General features: G+C 45.8%; 2 pseudogenes; one reads left to right on the forward strand and one right to left on the reverse strand.

Moving 5' to 3' along the window:
- Positions 1–15,953: 15,953 nt before the first annotated feature.
- Positions 15,954–16,072, reverse strand: LOC135051653 (5S ribosomal RNA; annotated as a pseudogene).
- A 4,361-nt stretch (positions 16,073–20,433) lies between these two features.
- On the forward strand, positions 20,434–20,552 carry LOC135051654 (5S ribosomal RNA; annotated as a pseudogene).
- Positions 20,553–21,050: the final 498 nt, after the last annotated feature.

The following is a 21,050-nucleotide window of genomic DNA, read 5'->3' on the forward strand; positions in this document are numbered from 1 at the left end:
GTGTGTGTGTGTGTGTGTGTGGGATGGGGGGGGGCTTTTTTAACTGTGGGGGCCAATGTGTGTGTTTTTTTCCTGTTGGTGACTGATGGTGTGCCTTGGCAATTTTAAAATATTGTTCGGTGTGCCATGAGTTAAAAAAGGTTGAAAATCACTGAATTAGACCTATAATGCAAAAGGGAAGTGAACCTCTAACAACCAGTCAGACTTTTGCATTCTAACTTATATCAAACCAATCAATGGTTAGTAAATCATGACTTTTCTAACAGTGTTTCCTATGACTATTACTGGAAAATATTGCTGCAGGTTTTACAAAATAAGATGAGAAAAGCCTCAATAACACCAATGTGATCTTTAAATTGGTATAAGAAAAATAAGACGACAGTAGTGGAGGGTGTGGTAGTCAGCATTCGCAATATTCACACCAGAATGTCAATATGGTCTCTGCGTCATCCAGAATGGTCTGTCACTCAGAATGTCAACACGGATGGGATGTTGACATGTCAAAAGTTGATATTCACAGTGTTGACACTGAATGCCGACATGATGAAAGAATACAGTTGTGGACTCCTAGCAAAAAGCTTTAGAAAATCACGCACATAACTTACTGCCAAGAGAGCACTTTTTTCACAGCCCTGCGTGGAGCCTCCTCACAACTCGTGATGGATATAAAACAGCGTGTCCAGATATAGTTGCAGGTTTGAAAACATCCAGCTGAACAGGCAAAACAAGTGGAGTTTGTTTTTGTTTTTCCTTCAAAACAGTGTTTCCAAGAACTTCAGAGAGAGGAGACTTGAGAGCAATGTACTATATGTCAGTGGCATGGTAATGATATTGTTATTGTAATTGTTGTTCGGTATCATCAATATATGCAACCTCTACAAGTATGGCAAGTAGATTCTATTTCGCTGGATACCAATGTCTCATTGTTGTGTATACACATAATAGAATATTAATGGAGGGACATTTATAGATATATACAGTATATCTCTGTTTCATTTCCAAAATATAGACATTAAGGTGCATATTTATCACAATCCGTATTTTTAGTTTGGATGTGATAAATATTTTTTTGTAAATTTGCAACATAAAAATGTATATTTTCATGCAAATCTACCATTGTTCTCTTGCCATGAGAGGGGCTCATATAAGAACACATCCTGGCGAAAGGCTGGAAGCAATGTGATAATGTAATGCTATCACACTGCTTCCTAGCTCAGGTCACCCGCAGTCAACGTGCATGAATGGGCGTCGGCTGGCGCATACGTCACTGGGGGGCGACAGGAGGGTTCCAGAGGATCCCTCTCTGGAAGAAGTTGCGATATAGTACCGCATAGGCTACTGTAGGATAATGTCATCTGGAGCTTGACTCTGATAAGATAATGCCATCTCCATGTGGCATTATCCTACAGTTTGTTTATATTAAGATCCCAGTGGTGGTTTAACAGAGGAGTGGGCCCATGTGCAGTGTGTCTGTGTGTGTAGATAGATAGATAGATAGATAGATAGATAGATAGATAGATAGATAGATAGATAGATAGATAGATAGATAGATAGATAGATAGATAGATAGATAGATAGATATCTCTGTCATCAGGTAGGTGGTGTGGTGGGTAAGTCCAGCTGCCCCTAAGGGGGCGACATTCAGTGATATAGAGGTGCCAAAATGAAATTTTATCTTGGCCCCTCCCAACCAAAAAGATTGTGGCACTCCTAAATATATGCAAGTATACATCATACTGTACATCACACTTTTGTGTGGTTTTTCCATTTGTTACTGGTAAAAATAAGAATTTACTCACCGGTAATTCTATTTCTCGTAGTCCGTAGTGGATGCTGGGAACTCCGTAAGGACCATGGGGAATAGCGGGCTCCGAAGGAGGCTGGGCACTCTAGAAAGATCTTAGACTACCTGGTGTGCACTGGCTCCTCCCACTATGACCCTCCTCCAAGCCTCAGTTAGGTACTGTGCCCGGACGAGCGTACACAATAAGGAAGGATTTTGAATCCCGGGTAAGACTCATACCAGCCACACCAATCACACCGTACAACTCGTGATATGAAACACAGTTAACAGTATGAAACAATAGAGCCTCTCAACAGATGGCTCAACAATAACCCGATTTAGTTAACAATAACTATGTACAAGTATTGCAGATAAACCGCACTTGGGATGGGCGCCCAGCATCCACTACGGACTACGAGAAATAGAATTACCGGTGAGTAAATTCTTATTTTCTCTAACGTCCTAGTGGATGCTGGGAACTCCGTAAGGACCATGGGGATTATACCAAAGCTCCCAAACGGGCGGGAGAGTGCGGATGACTCTGCAGCACTGAATGAGAGAACTCCAGGTCCTCCTCAGCCAGGGTATCAAATTTGTAGAATTTTGCAAACGTGTTTGCCCCTGACCAAGTAGCTGCTCGGCAAAGTTGTAAAGCCGAGACCTCTCGGGCAGCCGCCCAAGATGAGCCCACCTTCCTTGTGGAATGGGCATTGACAGATTTTGGCTGTGGCAGGCCTGCCACAGTATGTGCAAGCTGAATTGTACTACAAATCCAATGAGCAATAGTCTGCTTAGAAGCAGGAGCACCCAGCTTGTTAGGTGCATATAGGATAAACAGCGAGTCAGATTTTCTGACTCTAGCCGTTCTGGAAACATATATTTTCAGTGCCCTGACAACGTCTAGCAACTTGGAGTCCTCCAAGTCCCTAGTAGCCTAGGCACCACAATAGGCTGGTTCAGGTGAAACGCTGACACCACCTTTGGGAGAAACTGGGGACGAGTCCTCAATTCTGCCCTATCCATATGGAAAATCAAATAAGGGCTTTTACAAGACAAAGCCGCCAACTTTGATACTCGCCTGGCAGAAGCCAAGGCCAATAACATAACCACCTTCCACGTGAGATATTTCAGATCCACGGTTTTTAGTGGTTCAAACCAATGTGATTTTAAGAAACTCAACACCACGTTGAGATCCCAAGGTGCCACAGGAGGCACAAACGGGGGCTGACTCTGCAGCACTCCTTTTATAAATGTCTGAACTTCAGGTACTGAAGCTAGTTCTTTTTGAAAGAAAATCGACAGAGCCGAGATCTGTACCTTAATGGAACCCAATTTAAGGCCCATAGTCACTCCTGCTTGCAGGAAATGCAGAAATCGACCTAGTTGAAATTCCTCTGTTGGGGCCCTTTCGGCCTCACACCATGCAACATATTTTCGCCATATGCGGTGATAATGAGTTGCTGTAACCTCTTTCCTGGCTTTAGTAAGCGTAGGAATGACTTCCTCCGGAATGCCCTTTTCCTTCAGGATCCGGCGTTCAACCGCCATGCCGACAAACGCAGCCGCGGTAAGTCTTGGAACAGACAGGGCCCCTGCTGCCGCAGGTCCTGTCTGAGTGGCAGAGGCCATGGGTCCTCTGATATAAATTCTTGAAGTTCTGGGTACCAAGCTCTTCTTGGCCATCCACGAGTATCGTTCTTACTCCTCGCCTTTTTATTATTCTCAGTACCTTTGGTATGAGAGGCAGAGGGGAGAACACATAAACCGACTGGTACACCCACGGTGTTACCAGAGCGTCCATAGCTATCGCCTGAGGGTCCCTTGACCCGGTGCAATATCTTTTATAGCTTTTTGTTGAGGCGGGACGCCATCATGTCCACCTGTGGCCCTTCCCAATGGTGTACAATCCTATTGGAAGACTTCTGGAGGAAGTCCCCATTCTCCCGGGTGGAGGTCGTGTCTGTTGAGAAGATCTGCTTCCCAGTTGTCCACTCCGGGAATGAACACTGCTGACAGTGCTAACACATGATTTTCCGCCTATCGGAGAATCCTTGTGGCTTCTGCCATCGCCATCCTGCTTCTTGTGCCGCCCTGTTGGTTTACATGGGCGACTGCCGTGATGTTGTCTGATTGGATCAGTACCGGCTGGTTTTGAAGCAGAGGCCTTGCCGGCCTCAGGGCATTGTAAATGGCCCTCAGGTACAGAATATTTATGTGTAGGGAAATAACCTGACTTGACCAAAGACCCTGGAAATTTCTTCCCTGTGTGACTGCCTCCCAGCCTCAAAGGCTGGAATCCATGGTCACTAGGACCTAGTCCTGTATGCCGAACCTGCGGCCCTCTTGAAGATGGGCACTCTGCAGCCACCACAGTAGAGATACCCTGGTCCTTGGAGACAGGGTTATCAGCCTATGCATCGGAAGATGCGATCCGGACCACTTGTCCAACAGGTCCCTCTGAAAAGTTCTTGTATGGAACCTGCCTAATGGGATTGCTTCGTAGGAAGCTACCATTTTTCCCAGGACTCGCGTGCAATGATGCACCGCTACCTATTTTGGCTTCAGGAGGTCTCTGACTAGAGATGACAACTCCTTGACTTTCTCCTCCGAGAGAAACACTATTTCTGGTTTATGTCCAGAACCATCCCCAGGAACAGTAGACGTGTCATAGGAACCAGCTGTGACTTTGGACTGTTTAGAATCCAACCATGCTGTTGTAGCACTTTCCAAAATAGTGCTACCCCGACTACCAACTGCTCCTTGGACCTCGCCCTTATAACGAGATTGTCCAAGTACGGGATAATTACAACTCCCTTTTTTTGAAGGAGTATCAACATTTCGGCCATTACCTTGATAAAACACCCTCGGTGCCATGTACAGTCCAAACGGCAGTGTCTGGACTTGGTAATGGTAATCCTGTACCACAAATCTGAGGTACTCCTGGCGAGGATGGTAAATGGGGACATGCAGGTAAGCATCCTTGATGTCCCAGGATACCATGTAATCCCCCTCGTCCAGGCTTGGAATAACCGCCCTGAGCGATTCCATCTTGAACTTGAATTTTTGTGTTCAAGGATTTTAAATATAAAATGGGTCACACCGAACCATGCGGTTTCGGTACCCCAACCCGTGTGGAATAGTAACCCCGTCCTTGTTGAAGTAGGGGCACCTTGAGTATTACCTGCTGGGAATACCGCTTATTAATTGCCTCTAGCACAGCCTCCCTGCCTGAGGGAGTTGTCAGCAAGGCATATTTTAGGAAACGGCTGGGGGGAGACATCTCGAATTCCAGCTTGTACCCCTGAAATACTACTTGAAAGAAACAGGGATCCACCTGTGAGCGAGCCCACTAATTGCTGAAATTTTTGAGACGGCCCCCCACCGTACCTGGCTACACCTGTGGAGCACCCGCGTCATGGTGTGGCCTCACAGGAGGCGGGGGAAGAATCTTGATTCTGGGAACAGGCTGACTGGTGCAGCTTTTTTCCCTCTACCCTTGTCTCTGTACAGAAAGGAAGCGCCATTTGACCCGCTTGCTTTTCTGAAGCCGAAAGGACTGTACCTTTGTCTGTGAGGAAACCTGAGGTAAAATTATTTCTTCCCAGCAGTTGCTGTGGATACGAGGTCCCAGAGACCATCCCCAATTAATTCCTCACCCTTATAAGGCTCTCTATGCGCTTTTTAAGTCAGCATCACCTGTCCAGTGACAGGTCTCTAATACCCTCCTGACAGAATGGACATTACATTTATTTTGGATGCCAGCCGGCAAAATATCCCTCTGTGCATCCCCCATATATAAGACGACGTCTTTAATATGTTTTTATGTTTGCCAACTAGTATCCCTGTTTGACAGGGTCACCGACCACGCTGCAGCAGCACTATCTGCAGGTCTCAGTCTAGTACCTCAGTGTGTAAATACAGACTTCAGGATAGCCTCCTGTTTTTTATCAACAGGTACCTATTAAAGTGGCCGTATCCTAAGACGGCAGTGCCACCTTTTTTGACAAACGTGTGAGCGCCTTATCCACCCTAGGGGATATCTCCCAGCGTAACTTATCCACCTGGCGGGAAAGGATACGCCATCAGTAACTTTTTATAAATTACCAGTTTCTTAACGGGGGAACCCACGCTTTCACACACTTCATTTATTCATCTGATGGGGGAACAAAACACTGCCTGTTTTTTCTCCCCAAACCTAAAACCCATTTTTAGAGGTGCTTAGGTTAAAGTCAGAAATGTATAACACATTTTTTATTGCCGGGATCACGTCACGGATGTTCCTAGTGGATTGTGTATATGTCTCCACCTTGTCGACACTGGAGTCAGACTCCGTGTCGACATCTGTGTCTGCCATCTGAGAGAGCGGGCGTTTTTGAGCCCCTGATGGCCTTTGAGATGCCTGGGCAGGCGCGGGCTGCGAAGCCGGCTGTCCCACAGCTGTTACGTCATCCACCCTTTTATGTAAGGAGTTGACACTGTCGGTTAATACCTTTCACCTATCCATCCACTCTGGTGTCGGCCCCACAGGGGGCGACATCACATATATCGGCCTCTGTTCTGTCACCATATAAGCCTCCTCATTCAACATGTCGACACAGCCGTACCGACACACCGCAGACACACAGGGAATGCTCTAAACGAGGACAGGACCCACAAAAGCCCTTTGGGGGGACAGAGTAAGAGTATGCCAGCACACACCAGAGCGCTATATATATACAGGGACTAACTGAGTTATGTCCCTAATAGCTTTTATATAATATACTGTATACAGTGCCAATTTTAATGCCCCCCCCTCTCTTTTCCCTCTTACTGTACTGTAGAATTGCAGGGAAGAGCCAGGGAGCTTCCCTCCAGCCGAGCTGTGAGGGAAAAATGGCGCCAGTGTGCTGAGGAGATAGGCTCCGCCCCTTTTTCGCGGCCTATTCTCCCGTTTTTTATGGAATTCTGGCAGGGGTATTTACCTCATATATAGCCCCTGGGGCCATATATTGAGGTATTTTAGCCAGCCAAGGTGTTTTTATTGCTGCCTCAGGGCGCCCCCCCCCCAGCGCCCTGCACCCTCAGTGACCGGAGTGTGAAGTGTGTGAGAGGAGCAATGGCGCACAGCTGCAGTGCTGTGCGCTACCTTGGTGAAGACAGAGTCTTCATGCCGCCGATTTTCCGGACCATCTTCTTGCTTCTGGCTCTGTAAGGGGGACGGTGGCGCGGCTCCGGGACCGAACATCAAGGCTGGGCCTGCGGTCGATCCCTCTGGAGCTAATAGTGTCCAGTAGCCTAAGAAGCCCAATCCGGCTGCAAGCAGGCGAGTTCGCTTCTTCTCCCCTTAGTCCCTCGCTGCAGTGAGCCTGTTGCCAGCAGGTCTCACTGAAAATAACAAATTCTAAGACTATAACTTTCTAAGAGCTCAGGAGAGCCCCTAGTGTGCATCCAACCTCGGCCGGGCACGAAATCTAACTGAGGCTTGGAGGAGGGTCATAGTGGGAGGAGCCAGTGCACACCAGGTAGTCTAAGATCTTTCTAGAGTGCCCAGCCTCCTTCGGAGCCCGCTATTCCCCATGGTCCTTACGGAGTTCCCAGCATCCACTAGGACGTTAGAGAAACTGTGTTATAATTCCATGTACTTCTTACTACTCACTGTTTCCGGATAGAAATGCCATGGATAATACACTTGTCATTGGAATGTCGTTTGCCAGACATCAGTAATGATAAACAGCATTTAAAAAAAAAATCCTACTGTGTATCATCCTTTAAAGGCTTGGTGGAGCTACCATTGTGAGTTTTTGAGATATAGGTTAAAGTAGTGTGGAGATGTGCCCTGTACTACAGGGCACATCGTGGCAGCGGAGGGTGTCCGGTGCAGGGACCAGATATTTCCCTGCACCGGACTGTCGGCGGCGGCGGGTAGCGGCGCGGCAGCGCTTTAAACTTGGCGCCACTTGGGCCGCCAATGAGAAGCGCCGCCGGCGTCTTTTCAAACCCGGCACCGTCCGTGAGCCAATCGCGGCTCGCGGGGCGCCGGCCAATCGGAGGCGGGCGCGGCGAGCCAATCGGCGCTCGCCGCGTCATAGGCCCCGCCCCCGGCGTCTGACGTCAGACGCCGGGCGGGAGCCGAGGAAGAGGCCGGGCGCGCGGAGGAGCGCATAAGAAGACGCCGCGAGGAGAAGAAGACGGCCGTTTGAAGAGGAGCTCAGGTGGCTGCTGAAGAGGCCAGAAGACGTCGGCCTGCAGGAGGAAGATGTCCAGCGGCGGCTGGACCCTGAGGAACGGAGGAGGCGCCGCTGGCTAGGACGGGTCAGCGGCAGAAGAGGGCGCCGGAGACCCCCGGATCAGGTGAGGCCTCAGTGAGGCAACTCTCACCCCCTCCCCTTTTCCTCCCTAGACCATCAGGGACGGGCAATAGGCCCGGGGGCACAGTTTAGGCACTAGGCCTGTTGCGCAGATAGGAGTTTGGGGGTTACCATCTGAGTCGGTGGTTTGGGCGTTAGGCCCAAGCCGCCTAAACAGCGTAGTAGGCGGGCAGTAGGCCCGAGGGGCAAAAACAGGCAATAGGCCTGGGGGACAAATAGAGGGCATTAGGCCCTAGTTTGGTTGTCGGCAGTTAGGGCTATGAGGTGACCCTGGGCACTAGGCCCAGGTCATCCAACGGGTGACCAGTTAGGCGGGCGCTAGGCCCGTGGGTAATATCAGGCCTCGGGCCCGTGCGCAAATAGGGGGCACTAGGCCCAGTCCATAAGTGGCCCTCCTCAAAGGTGGATAAAGGTGGCACTGGGTACTAGGCCCAGTCCATAAGTGGTCCTCCTCAAAGGTGGATAAAGGTGGCACTGGGTACTAGGCCCAGTCCACCCCAAGGTGTTTAGGCAGGCAGGCCCGCTCGGCCTGAGCCCCTGAGAAGAGAGTACAGGAGGTGGGTGAGCTGTGCGGCCCCCACTACCGGGTGTTCTGATTCAGGTACTTAAAGGGACAGCACCATGGTAGTTGCTTGCGCTGTGGATTGTGATTGGATATGTTGTTACCGTGCAGGGCAAAGTGTGAGCTTGTTAAGTCTGTGTTTAGTTTTGTTGCACCACACCCACAGAGCTAGTTTGAGGGCTCTGCCGTTGTAGTTAGTATAGGGGTGTGACACTAGGTTAGAGTTAGGCCCTGCACGGCTGTATGCTTGCTTGTTTGTTTGCCTCCTTACAGGGACCTGTAAGAGAAGAAGACGTTTGCAGTGCGGAACTGACGGTGAGTAGCATATGTGTACATTTGTCCCTTTGTCTGTCCCCGAGTGCCGGAATAGGGGTTGCTCACGGACGTGAGAACCCCCTTCATCACACTACGCGCGAGAGTGCGAGTGTGTGAAATCTGGGTGGCTGAGGCTTTGTACCAGTGATGACCTTTCACCCAACCGGTGACGGTCGCCATCACCCCTGGGGTATCCCCTTTTCCGGTGGAAGAAGGGTTGATACCCCCCCTTAAGGTAAACTATTTTCTCCTCAGCTCGTTCGTCCGTCAGCTCCGAGAGGGAATCATCGTGTCCGGGTACAACTGAAGAATCCCAGGTCCGTTGAAGGTTGCGGTACCTGAAGGTGAGAGAGTGCGGCGCCTTGTAAGTGGTGAACCTACACCTGCACGGCAGCAGGCACTACACGCACCGCCGCCCCTCTTACAGTAGATAGAGATTTTCCTCCGGGTACTCCCGTTTCCTCCTGCAGTCCAAAAATATACCTGGTAGGTTTATTGGCTACTGATAAAAATTAGCCCTATGTATGTGTGTAGGGAATATAGGCCCTCATTCCGAGTTGTTCGCTCGCAAGCTGCTTTTTGCAGCTTTGCACACGCTAAGCCGCCGCCTACTGGGAGTGAATCTTAGCTTATCAAAATTGCGAACGAAAGATTAGCAGAATTGCGAATAGACACTACTTAGCAGTTTCTGAGTAGCTCCACACTTACTCGGCATCTGCGATCAGTTCAGTCAGTTTCGTTCCTGGTTTGACGTCACAAACACACCCAGCGTTCGGCCAGACACTCCTCCGTTTCTCCAGCCACTCCCGCGTTTTTCCCAGAAACTGTAGCGTTTTTTCGCACACACCCATAAAACGGCCTGTTTCCGCCCAGAAACACCCACTTCCTGTCAATCACATTACGATCACCAGAACGAAGAAAAAACCTCGTAATGCCGTGAGTAAAATACCTAACTGCATAGCAAATTTACTTGGCGCAGTCGCACTGCGGACATTGCGCATGCGCATTAGCGACTAATCGCTCCGTTGCGACAAAAAAATAACGAGTGAACAACTCGGAATGACCCCCATAGATTGTACGCTACACTGGAACAGGGACTGGTGTAAATGGTCACATATTCTTTGTAAAGCGCTGGGGAATATGTGTGCTCTATATAAATAACTGGCAGTAAATAATAAATAACTAGTAACTTGTAGTATGATTCAACCACTGTTTTGCCATCATAAATTGATTTTTGATCTATGTTGGAGTTAGGATACGGTACATAAGCTTCTGGCTTTGGCTTCTTGCATGAGTCCTGTTTGTGTTGAGTCAAAGTGATTTAAAACACCTATTTTGGCATCAAGGAAACGTAATATTGTTTCTGTTAACTTGGCTAGGAGTACACTGACAGTTTCAAAGTTCTTTGAGTGTAAGAAACTCACATCCGTTCTGTGTCCTTTCGGAGTGAGGCTTGCAGAGGGGCAGCTGCTTGTGATAATCCCTTTACAAATGTAGCCAAATAGTTGACCAGTCTTTAGCTCCTTCCAGCTTGTGGGTGCAGCATGTCCATGGCGGCTTCTATTTCATTTGGACCTTGGTTTATATCCTCCTTGTTTACTGTGTGCCCAAATATGACAGTTGTAGTACAGTACTTAATTTTGGCACCATTTACACTTGAGTTGCCCCTCTCTGCAAGAGCAATTTTAAAACGGTAATAATAATGAACGTAAAACAAGCCTGCTTGTGTGTTCAGTATTATTGCTGTTTTAGATCCCGCTGACAAAAATAGGAAGCTTTGAAATCCCAACGCTCAGTAAATATACCCCTACAGTATATCTTGGTTTTGCTTTATTTTGTTCAAAAACAGCTAATTTATTACCCTCTCCATACAGCACTAGCTGCCAATATCCAGACCAGGCATCAACAACGCTGCAGAACATTCTTCTTGCTAGTTTGTATGAGCAATCATCCAATGTTGGGTCTATATACATTTTTAGTATATTAGATTTATTTCCCACTGTTACCAGTGAACTTGCCTGCTATGAACGGTCTGTTAGTTTCACTATTACACCTGTTTTTTCCATACCTGCAAGCTGCTTTAGAATTCTTGTGTATAACTATTTGTCCTCCAGGTTGCAGTTTGATAGAGCATATTCCTGGCAAACAGCCCAAACATTTGAAAACAACCGCACAGTGCTTCTGAATTCTGTCCATTGTTAAGTGTGGCTTAGCCCCCTCAATGTTCATTATTCATTTTACCAGGTTGTTTCTTGCAAGCTGTGAGTCCTAGAACTGCTGGGTCTTTTGTTTTTGTGACACAAACCATGAACAAAATACTAAAGTTCTGTATGTGCATTTCAAGATATGGCTGCCTACTACTTTCAGCCTTTGTAATCATTATTATTATTATTACATTTTATTTATAAGGCGCGTCAAGTGTTTTGCAGCGCCGTACAAAGGACAGTACAGGGAGACAAAACTTAGCATTACAGTAAATAAATAACAGAAATAGCGTGCAGGTAACAAAGAGCACCACAATTCTCAAGACATAATACAGCTTAGATGTAAGTAGCGAATGAGTGATCAGCGTACAACTAGGGGCTGGCGGCCATAGATAGAGATGAGCCTTTACCAGCAGGAGAAAAAGCGGGTAAAGATGGTCGCTGAGTAAGGGAGAGCTGCGAGTGAAATGTGTCGAGAAGAGGGCTTAGATAACAAGAGGAAAGAGAGCCCTTCTCTGAAGAGCTAACAATCTAGTGGGAAGGGTCGACAGACAAATGACATGAAGTGCAAGCAAGCGGGAGGTAGCCTGATGGCAGTATGTAAGCAAAGCTGAGATGTTCAAGGCATGAGGCACGGGGAAGGAGGAGCGGCGTCAGGATTAGGTTATGCGTCGGAGGGTATGCTTTGATGAATAGGTGGGTTTTTAGTTTTAGTGCCTGTTTGAAGCTTTGCAAGGTCGGGGAAAGTCTGATGGAGCGGGGGGGGGGGGGGGGGGGTGCGTTCCACCGGGGTTCTTCTGGGGGGGGGTTAGGAACAAGGATTTGCTTTTTATTTGTGTGCCTGTGCAAAGTTTACTTTTAATTATATTATTATTATTATTTCATTATCCGTTTTTTTTTAGTAGTATCCATTATTTATATATCTCCCAGTATTGCTGTACATTGAGGGGATCATGTTACACCTAAATAAAATACAGTGACAAGAAACAGAGGGTATGGATGGTCCCGCCAAAATGACAATATAATCTATAAGTGGTTTGGGGTGAGAAGAATACAAGTGTACAAGTAATAGAAATAACAATTGTAGCCACTGTGGTGAGAATGGGGCAGTCAGGCATTGAGAGGAAAGGATTTAGCTAATGAGACACCCCTTATCATCAGACTGTGTGTTATGTGCACTAATATTGCTGTTATGTCTCTGTCTGTTTATATCTATATGTGTGTGAATCAGTGGCGGAACTACCGCCAGTGCAAGTTGTGCCTTGCACTGGGACCCGCCACTGTCCAGGGGCCCAAAGCAGCGCGACATGTAATGAGTCAAACTGACTCATTACATGCCGCTGTGTGCTGCGGGCAACCGCCGCCCGCATCACACAGCCGCCGCCGAGGAGAGGAGCGCAGCAGCCACGGCGGAGAAGGAGGAGGAGGGAGCCGCAGCAGCGCTGTATAATTGGTGGAGGCGCTGCTGCTGCTGTCGCTTTCCTTCACCATAGGCTGTTCTCCGACGCTGTGAATGCTGGGAAGCACATCCCAGCATTCACAGCGGCGGAGAACAGCCTATGGAGAAGGACAGGGACAGCTGCAGCAGTGCCTCCACCAATTACACTGCGATGCTGCGGCTCCCTCCTCCCCCTCCCTCCTCCTCCTTCTCTCCTGCCTGGGATTTCTGCCAGAAACTGCACTGAGGAGCCTGACTGCCAGCGGAGAGAGTAAGTATAATTCTTTCTTTCTTTTTCTTTCTTTCTTTTTCTTTCTTTCTTTCTTTCTTTCTTTCTCTCTCTCTTTCTTTCTTTCTTTCTTTCTTTCTTTCATGTGTAAAAAGAGAGACGCTGTCTGCCGTAATGTGTAAAAAGGGGGACGCTGTCTGCCATAATGTGTAAAAAAGGGGACGCTGTCTGCCTTAATGTGTAAAAAGGGGGATGCTGTCTGCCGTAATGTGTAAAAAGGGCACGCTCTCTGTCGTAATGTGTAAAAAGGGCACACTCTCTGCCGTAATGTGTAAAAAAGGGGATGCTGTCTGCCTTAATGTGTAAAAAGGGGGACGCTGTCTGCCGTAATGTGTAAAAAGGGCACGCTGTCTGCCGTAATGTGTAAAAAGGGCACGCTGTCTGCCGTAATGTGTAAAAAAGGGACGCTGTTTGCCTTAATGTGTAAAAAGGGGCACGCTCTCTGCCGTTATGTGTAAAAAGGGGACGCTGTCTGCCGTTATGTGTAAAAAGGGGGACGCTGTCTGCCGTAATGTGTAAAAAGGGGGACGCTGTCTGCCGTAATGTGTAAAAAGGGCACACTGTCTGCCTTAATGTGTAAAAAGGGCACGCTGTCTGCCGTAATGTGTAAAAAAGGGGACGCTGTCTGCCTTAATGTGTAAAAAGGGGGACGCTGTCTGCCGTTATGTGTAAAAAGGGGACGCTGTCTGCCATTATGTGTAAAAAGGGGCACGCTGTCTGCCGTAATGTGTAAAAAGGGGGACGCTGTCTGCCTTAATGTGTAAAAAGGGGACGCTGTCTGCCTTAATGTGTAAAAAGGGGAATATGTCTGCCGTAAGGTGTAAAAGGGGCTCTACCTGGTGTAGTGGTGCTACTGTGCAGCGTAATTTGAATAATGGAGACTACTGTGCACCGTTATATGAATTGGTATTATTTTGTGGCCACACCCCTTCCCCACAAAGCCATGCCCTTATAAATTTTGCGCGTGGCTACGGCGCGGACTGCCCCTGTTTTACATGGAGGGGTGGGGCTCACACAGTGCTAAAATGTCTAGTTAAGGCACTGTTGCTAGGTATCCATTTCTCTGGCCCTGAGCAGGTCCCCCTCACCAGATCCTCTCCATGGGTGAGGGGGTGGACTTGGATGGGATGGGGGGGGGGGGGCAAAGCATTTTGTCGCACCTGGGCCCACCGCTCGCTAGTTCCGCCACTGGTGTGAATCGTAATGTAACCGTAAGGCCAATGAGGTTTACTAATACACAGTCTAAGCACAGTGAGCTTGTTGCTGTTGGATATAACCTAGACAGTGCTGATGCAGCAGGGGCAAACGCAGAATTTACCGTGGGGTGTTTCCGCATAAATTTATATTTAAAATGTTTATATATATATATATATATAACCAGAAGAACAGGCGGCATGGATGCGTCTTCATTAAAAAGAAGCACTGGTAACAAAGTCTCAGGAGTGCCGCCTGTTCTTCTGGTTATTATTGGATCCTGTATCCTAAGGAGGGCACCGGAGCAGATGCTATGATAGCAAGGGGAGTGCCGGCTATGTTGCTGTTTTATATATATATATATATATATATATATATATATATGGGTACGGAAGGATGAGGTACTTACAAGCGACCAAAGGTGTCGAAATAATAATGTAAAAGCCAGGTGTTCAATAAAAAATAAAAATTAAATTTATTCTCAGAATACAATGCACTAAAAAAAGGGGGGGGGTGTTATATATAGGGTATATAGTTATTTTAAAACTTGTAAACAATTTTAAAAAATGCAACCTAATCAATAAAATCTGGTATAAAAGCAGCAGAGTTGAGGCTAAAAAGTTGTAACACATATACCAAAAATCAATGAAAGGTCCATAGAAACAAGAGCAATAAGTATAAAAACAAGTACAAAAAATGCAGGATGGGCATGAAAAAGGAATAAAAAATAGGTAAAAATGAAAGAGAGGTAGCTTAACTTCAATAGTGGAGGTATGTTCAGAGTGGTACCCAACGCGTTTCGTCCCTCATGGACTTCATCAAGGGGTAATGAGAGGCTAGAGACAGAGCATATTTATACCTCCTAGCTGTGGGAGGTGTTAGCAACATCACTTCCTGTTTGTTAATTGGTGAGTTGCTGTGGAGGTATTAAAGTACATGAATAAACACCTAGACATGTAGTGAATGGAGTAAGGGGGCCAAATAGTATATTCAATTGTGAAAACGATATTGCATGTAGTCATAATAACGTTTGTAACATAAAGGACAACAAAGTCCGTCAACTTCCGGTCCGGGCTGGGTGGAACGTCATCTCCGCCCCACTTCCGCCCCTCTTCCGGTTTGGATTGTGTCCGTTGTGCGCATGCGTCGGCTCGGCGCCGTGCGATGCGGATAGCTGGTGTGCTTTCACTTCTGTAGACGGCGGCCATCTTTTTGGTTATCCAAGCTTGGTTGTAGTCGGCGGCCATCTTTTTGGTTATCCAAGCTTGGTTGTAGTGCTGCTGCGGGGACCATCTTCAGTGTACTGTCCCTTTGATGGGCGGCGGCCATTTTTTGGGTTGTCAGAGGACGGAATGAAGAGCTGATGTCAGCGATATTAATCTGCTGCAGTTTGCATATGTCAATGTTCGTCAATTATGTTTGGCTGTGGGTACATCTTTGAGGTGGTTTTGCATAGGTGATGCATCTCCCCGGGGGGTACATAAAAACGAAAATGATAAAAGGCATGTAAATAAATAAATAAATAAGGCGTCTGAATAGCTGAAAATGGCATTTAAGAAGGATCATACTCAGAATAGATGGGCTATGAATTAACTAGAAGAGATACAGATACATAAAATGTGTAATGTAGTTTAAATAAGAGCGATAGAGGAGCGAGTAGAAATTACGCAGAAGGCGGGTAGAAATTGCGCAGGAGGCTGAAGTAATGTAGATAACAACTAGGTCGACATCACGGAGGAAGTGCCCATGGTGATGTGAGCAGAGCATTATCCATGATTTTAAGAGATATCCCAAAAGGCGAAAACTACCTCAGCGCCTCCGGATTTACAACACCCGGTCTCCCAAGGGGGTCTCCCATCCTTGTACTGACCGGGCCCAACCTTGCTTAGCTTCCAAGATCGGACGGTGTTGGGCGTCCCCAAGGAGGTATGGTTGTAATGTATAGGGCTGAGTAGGAGACGGGGTCTCATATAAGCAATGGATACCATGATGAACTCACTACTGCCAAGGAGAGTGGGCGGAAAGGAAGTTTATACATTAATAGTGCAAGAGAGTGAGGGTAAACGTATTGGTGCCAAGTTGGCTAATTGGCACTAATGCATCGTACTTGCGATGCTACCTGGTGATAACCAGGTACAGCTAAATAAGCTTTGTAAAAAAAGCCCAGGAAATAGTGAGCAAGTGCAATACATGTCGCAAAGGAGGGGGTTTCTTTAGGGGGAGACAGGAGTGGGAAGCGTAGAAAGCGGAAGGTTTGTATCACAGGAACGGGGCTATTTCGTACCCTTCGTTGAAGCCATCCGGCTGGAGCGTGTTCAGTTCGTATATCCAGAACATCTCTCTTCTTGAAAGGAGGTTCGAAAGGTCACCGCCTCTATCTCCCAGTGCGACCAGTTCAATTCCTTTGTACGTTAATGCCTCAGGATCCGAGTTGTGGCAAAGATTGAAATGTTTGGATACTGCATGGGTGAGGACTTTGTTCTTGATATTCCTGACATGTTCCTGGATACGTATTTTAAGGGGTCTCTTAGTTTTCCCAATGTACTTTAATTTACAGGAACATTCCAGAAGGTAGATCACCGATAGGGTGTTACAGTTGATGAATTGTTTGATCCGATATTCCTTGTTAGTTTTGTCATTGTGGAATGATTTCCTATTTGGATGGAGGTATCTGCAAATGTTACACCTACCACATTTAAAACTTCCCACACATTTAGGCATTCTGCTTACGACTTCTGGGTTCCTCAGCATGCTAGGGGCTACAAGATCTTTCAAACTCCTAGATTTTCGAAAGACCATTTTAGGCTCTTTAGTGAGGTAGTCTTTAAGAACAGGGTCCATAAGCAAAATGTTCCAGTGCTTTTTAAGGACATTCTTAATCAGTTTTTCATGTCTGCTGTACGTCGTAATAAACTTAACTGTGTCCTCCTTGATGTCCTTAGGTTTATACTTAAGAAGTTCCCTTCTTTCTAAACCTTTAGTCTTGGTAGTGGCTTCTTCTAGGAGTCGGGACGGGTACCCTTTTTCCTTGAATCTTCCTTTGTACACTTCAAGTTGTTGATCTCTGTCATCTTCCTTCTTGCAATTCCTCGCTATTCTATTAAATTGGGAAAAGGGGGTATTGTCCTTCCATTGTTGACGGTGATTGCTTCTATAGTGGACGTAACTATTCATGTCCACCTTCTTAATGAAATTGCTTGTGATGATTTCCTCTCCTGAATGTGTTAGAACAAGATCTAGGAACTCGATCCGTTCTGTATCTTCATTGGCCGTGAATTTGAGATTCATGCTATTGTCCGAAATGTAGGTTAAAAATTCTTTAAAACTCAACTGGTCTCCCTCCCAAATTAATAAAATATCATCTATATAGCGTTTGTAAAAGATGATATTCCGTTGGTATGGGTGATTAGTGTAAATGTAGTCATTCTCCCATTTACCCATGAACAAATTAGCAAAGCTAGGCGCGAAGATAGTGCCCATAGCTGTACCACAAATTTGAAGATAAAATCCGTCTAAAAATGTAAAATAATTATGTTTGAGTATAAAATTCATGAGCTCGCATAAAAATAGTCTATGATCTTCTGTAATTTGAGGGTCCAGAATTAGGAAGTTGTTACATGCCTCGATGCCCTTTTCGTGTTCTATGCAGGTATATAAAGATTGCACATCAATTGTGGCCCACCTGTAGGTATCTTTCCATTTTAATGGTTCCAAAAGATTCAGAACCGATGTAGTATCCTTAAGGAAGGCCGGCAGTTCCATCACATATTTCCTCAGGAATATGTCAACGTATTCTGACAGATGTGAAGTCAGAGAATCAATGCCTGCCACAATTGGCCTACCAGGGGGGTTGTCCAGGGATTTGTGTACCTTTGGGAGAAAGTAAAAAATGGGGGTGGTGGGGTTAGAGTTTAGGAGATACTGGAATTCATCTTTCATCAGTATCTCCTTTCTAAAAGCCTTTAGAAGCATGAGTCTCAGTTCTTCCACGAAAGGTTCCTTAGGGTCGTTCGACAGTGGGGTGTAGGATGTCCGATCTCCTAGCAGTCTGAGAGCTTCTGCGACATAGGCTTCTCTGTCCATAATAACTAACCCCCCCCCTTTATCAGCCGGTTTTATAACAATATTTTTATTCTCTTGTAGGTGTTTAATAGCTTCCGTCTCTCTGTTTGAGAGATTTTTTTCTTTGATAGATGAGATGTCAGCATCAAGTAGATCCTTCTTGACTAGCTCATAGAAGAGGCCCACATTATGACCCTTTGATTCCAAAGGGTAAAATTTAGATGTGGGCTTCAAACCTGATTTGGATTGTTCATAATTCTGTATCACTGCATCCTCTTTCTTTATAAAGTGACGTTTTAGAGTGATTTTTCTTATGAATTTATTCAAGTCGATGAAAACATCGAACTTATTCATGCCCTTTGTGGGTGCAAAGGAAAGACCTTTGTTAAGGAGTGTAGTTTCATAGTTCGTCAAGGTGTGGTTTGAAAGATTGAAGATACCTTTGGGTACAGGGGGTTCTACACGAGATTTCGTCTCTTGTATAGTCTTCTCCCTTCTACCCCCGCGACATCCTCTTCGTCTACGAATCTTCTTTTGCGAGGTGAGATGTTTTTCATTCTTGCAGGTGTCTTTGTTGTACCTCGGGGGTGGTGGTGGTTTGTACCTGGTGATAAAAAAGACTCCTGTGTAGTGGAGTCAAGTCTCTGTAGTGCTGCAAAGCGATTAGTTGTTTTGAAGTTAGGTGATTCCTGGCTCTCTTTGGTAGTCGGTCTGGGACCTCTGAATTTGCTAGGTACAGTTTTCCAATACTCCCTCCTCACTTTTGGAGCTGCCTGTCCTCCTTCAGAGAAGCGACTCCAATTCTTAACCTGGTTATTTTCATAGTCATGTCTGTCTCTAGCGAATTTCCTTTCTTTGTTTCTGATAACCTCATCTTCTATACGTTCCAGTTTTTTATTCAGTACCTTCTCATTTATCCTAAAATCCTCTTTATCTTTGTGTACTTCCATTTTACTCTCAGCCTCTTTTATTTCTACTTCTAGGTCTGAGATAATGCGTTTTTTCTCCGTGACAAGTAATTTCATGAGATTGATTGAACAATTATGCAGGGTTTTATCCCATTCTTGCATGAATTCCTGATTCTCTTTTCCAAAAGTAGGCTGTTTCATTATCCTTAAGCCCCTCGGGACCCTACTGACACTGACATAATGTTCTAAACCCCTGATGTCCCACCATGCTTTTACTTCCTTGGTTAACAGTCTTTCGATATTCCAAAACATGTCATCCAAGTCGGTATTGGTTGGTTCAGTCTCGGGGATGGTAGTCTCATTGAAAATCTTTTGGCACACATTACTCCTTTTATTAGTGCGTTCGTTAATTCCAAACATACTGTGTTCGATACTGGTTCCCTCCAGGCAGCTGGAAGCAATAATACCAAGAGAAAAGGATGTGTACAAAGGAAGCTGGTAGCGCCACAGAAGTAGTGTCAAAGTTTGTAAACAACAGTATTAGGAAGGAGAGTATTCTGAGTTAATTGTCAAGGGATATATATATATGTTACCTGGAGGACACTCCCTATAGGCTATTAGGGCGTCAGCTTATGGACCTCAAAAAATATATAGGCACTGGTACATATGCCTAGAGGGTTAGAAATGGGTACGGAAGGATGAGGTACTTACAAGCGACCAAAGGTGTCGAAATAATAATGTAAAAGCCAGGTGTTCAATAAAAAATAAAAATTAAATTTATTCTCAGAATACAATGCACTAAAAAAAGGGGGGGGGTGTTATATATAGGGTATATAGTTATTTTAAAACTTGTAAACAATTTTAAAAAATGCAACCTAATCAATAAAATCTGGTATAAAAGCAGCAGAGTTGAGGCTAAAAAGTTGTAACACATATACCAAAAATCAATGAAAGGTCCATAGAAACAAGAGCAATAAGTATAAAAACAAGTACAAAAAATGCAGGATGGGCATGAAAAAGGAATAAAAAATAGGTAAAAATGAAAGAGAGGTAGCTTAACTTCAATAGTGGAGGTATGTTCAGAGTGGTACCCAACGCGTTTCGTCCCTCATGGACTTCATCAAGGGGTAATGAGAGGCTAGAGACAGAGCATATTTATACCTCCTAGCTGTGGGAGGTGTTAGCAACATCACTTCCTGTTTGTTAATTGGTGAGTTGCTGTGGAGGTATTAAAGTACATGAATAAACACCTAGACATGTAGTGAATGGAGTAAGGGGGAGTAAGGGTATCCATTGCTTATATGAGACCCCGTCTCCTACTCAGCCCTATACATTACAACCATACCTCCTTGGGGACGCCCAACACCGTCCGATCTTGGAAGCTAAGCAAGGTTGGGCCCGGTCAGTACAAGGATGGGAGACCCCCTTGGGAGACCGGGTGTTGTAAATCCGGAGGCGCTGAGGTAGTTTTCGCCTTTTGGGATATCTCTTAAAATCATGGATAATGCTCTGCTCACATCACCATGGGCACTTCCTCCGTGATGTCGACCTAGTTGTTATCTACATTACTTCAGCCTCCTGCGCAATTTCTACCCGCCTTCTGCGTAATTTCTACTCGCTCCTCTATCGCTCTTATTTAAACTACATTACACATTTTATGTATCTGTATCTCTTCTAGTTAATTCATAGCCCATCTATTCTGAGTATGATCCTTCTTAAATGCCATTTTCAGCTATTCAGACGCCTTATTTATTTATTTATTTACATGCCTTTTATCATTTTCGTTTTTATGTACCCCCCGGGGAGATGCATCACCTATGCAAAACCACCTCAAAGATGTACCCACAGCCAAACATAATTGACGAACATTGACATATGCAAACTGCAGCAGATTAATATCGCTGACATCAGCTCTTCATTCCGTCCTCTGACAACCCAAAAAATGGCC

Source organism: Pseudophryne corroboree, chromosome 2 (assembly GCF_028390025.1).
Source record: "Pseudophryne corroboree isolate aPseCor3 chromosome 2, aPseCor3.hap2, whole genome shotgun sequence".
NCBI lineage: Eukaryota > Metazoa > Chordata > Amphibia > Anura > Myobatrachidae > Pseudophryne > Pseudophryne corroboree.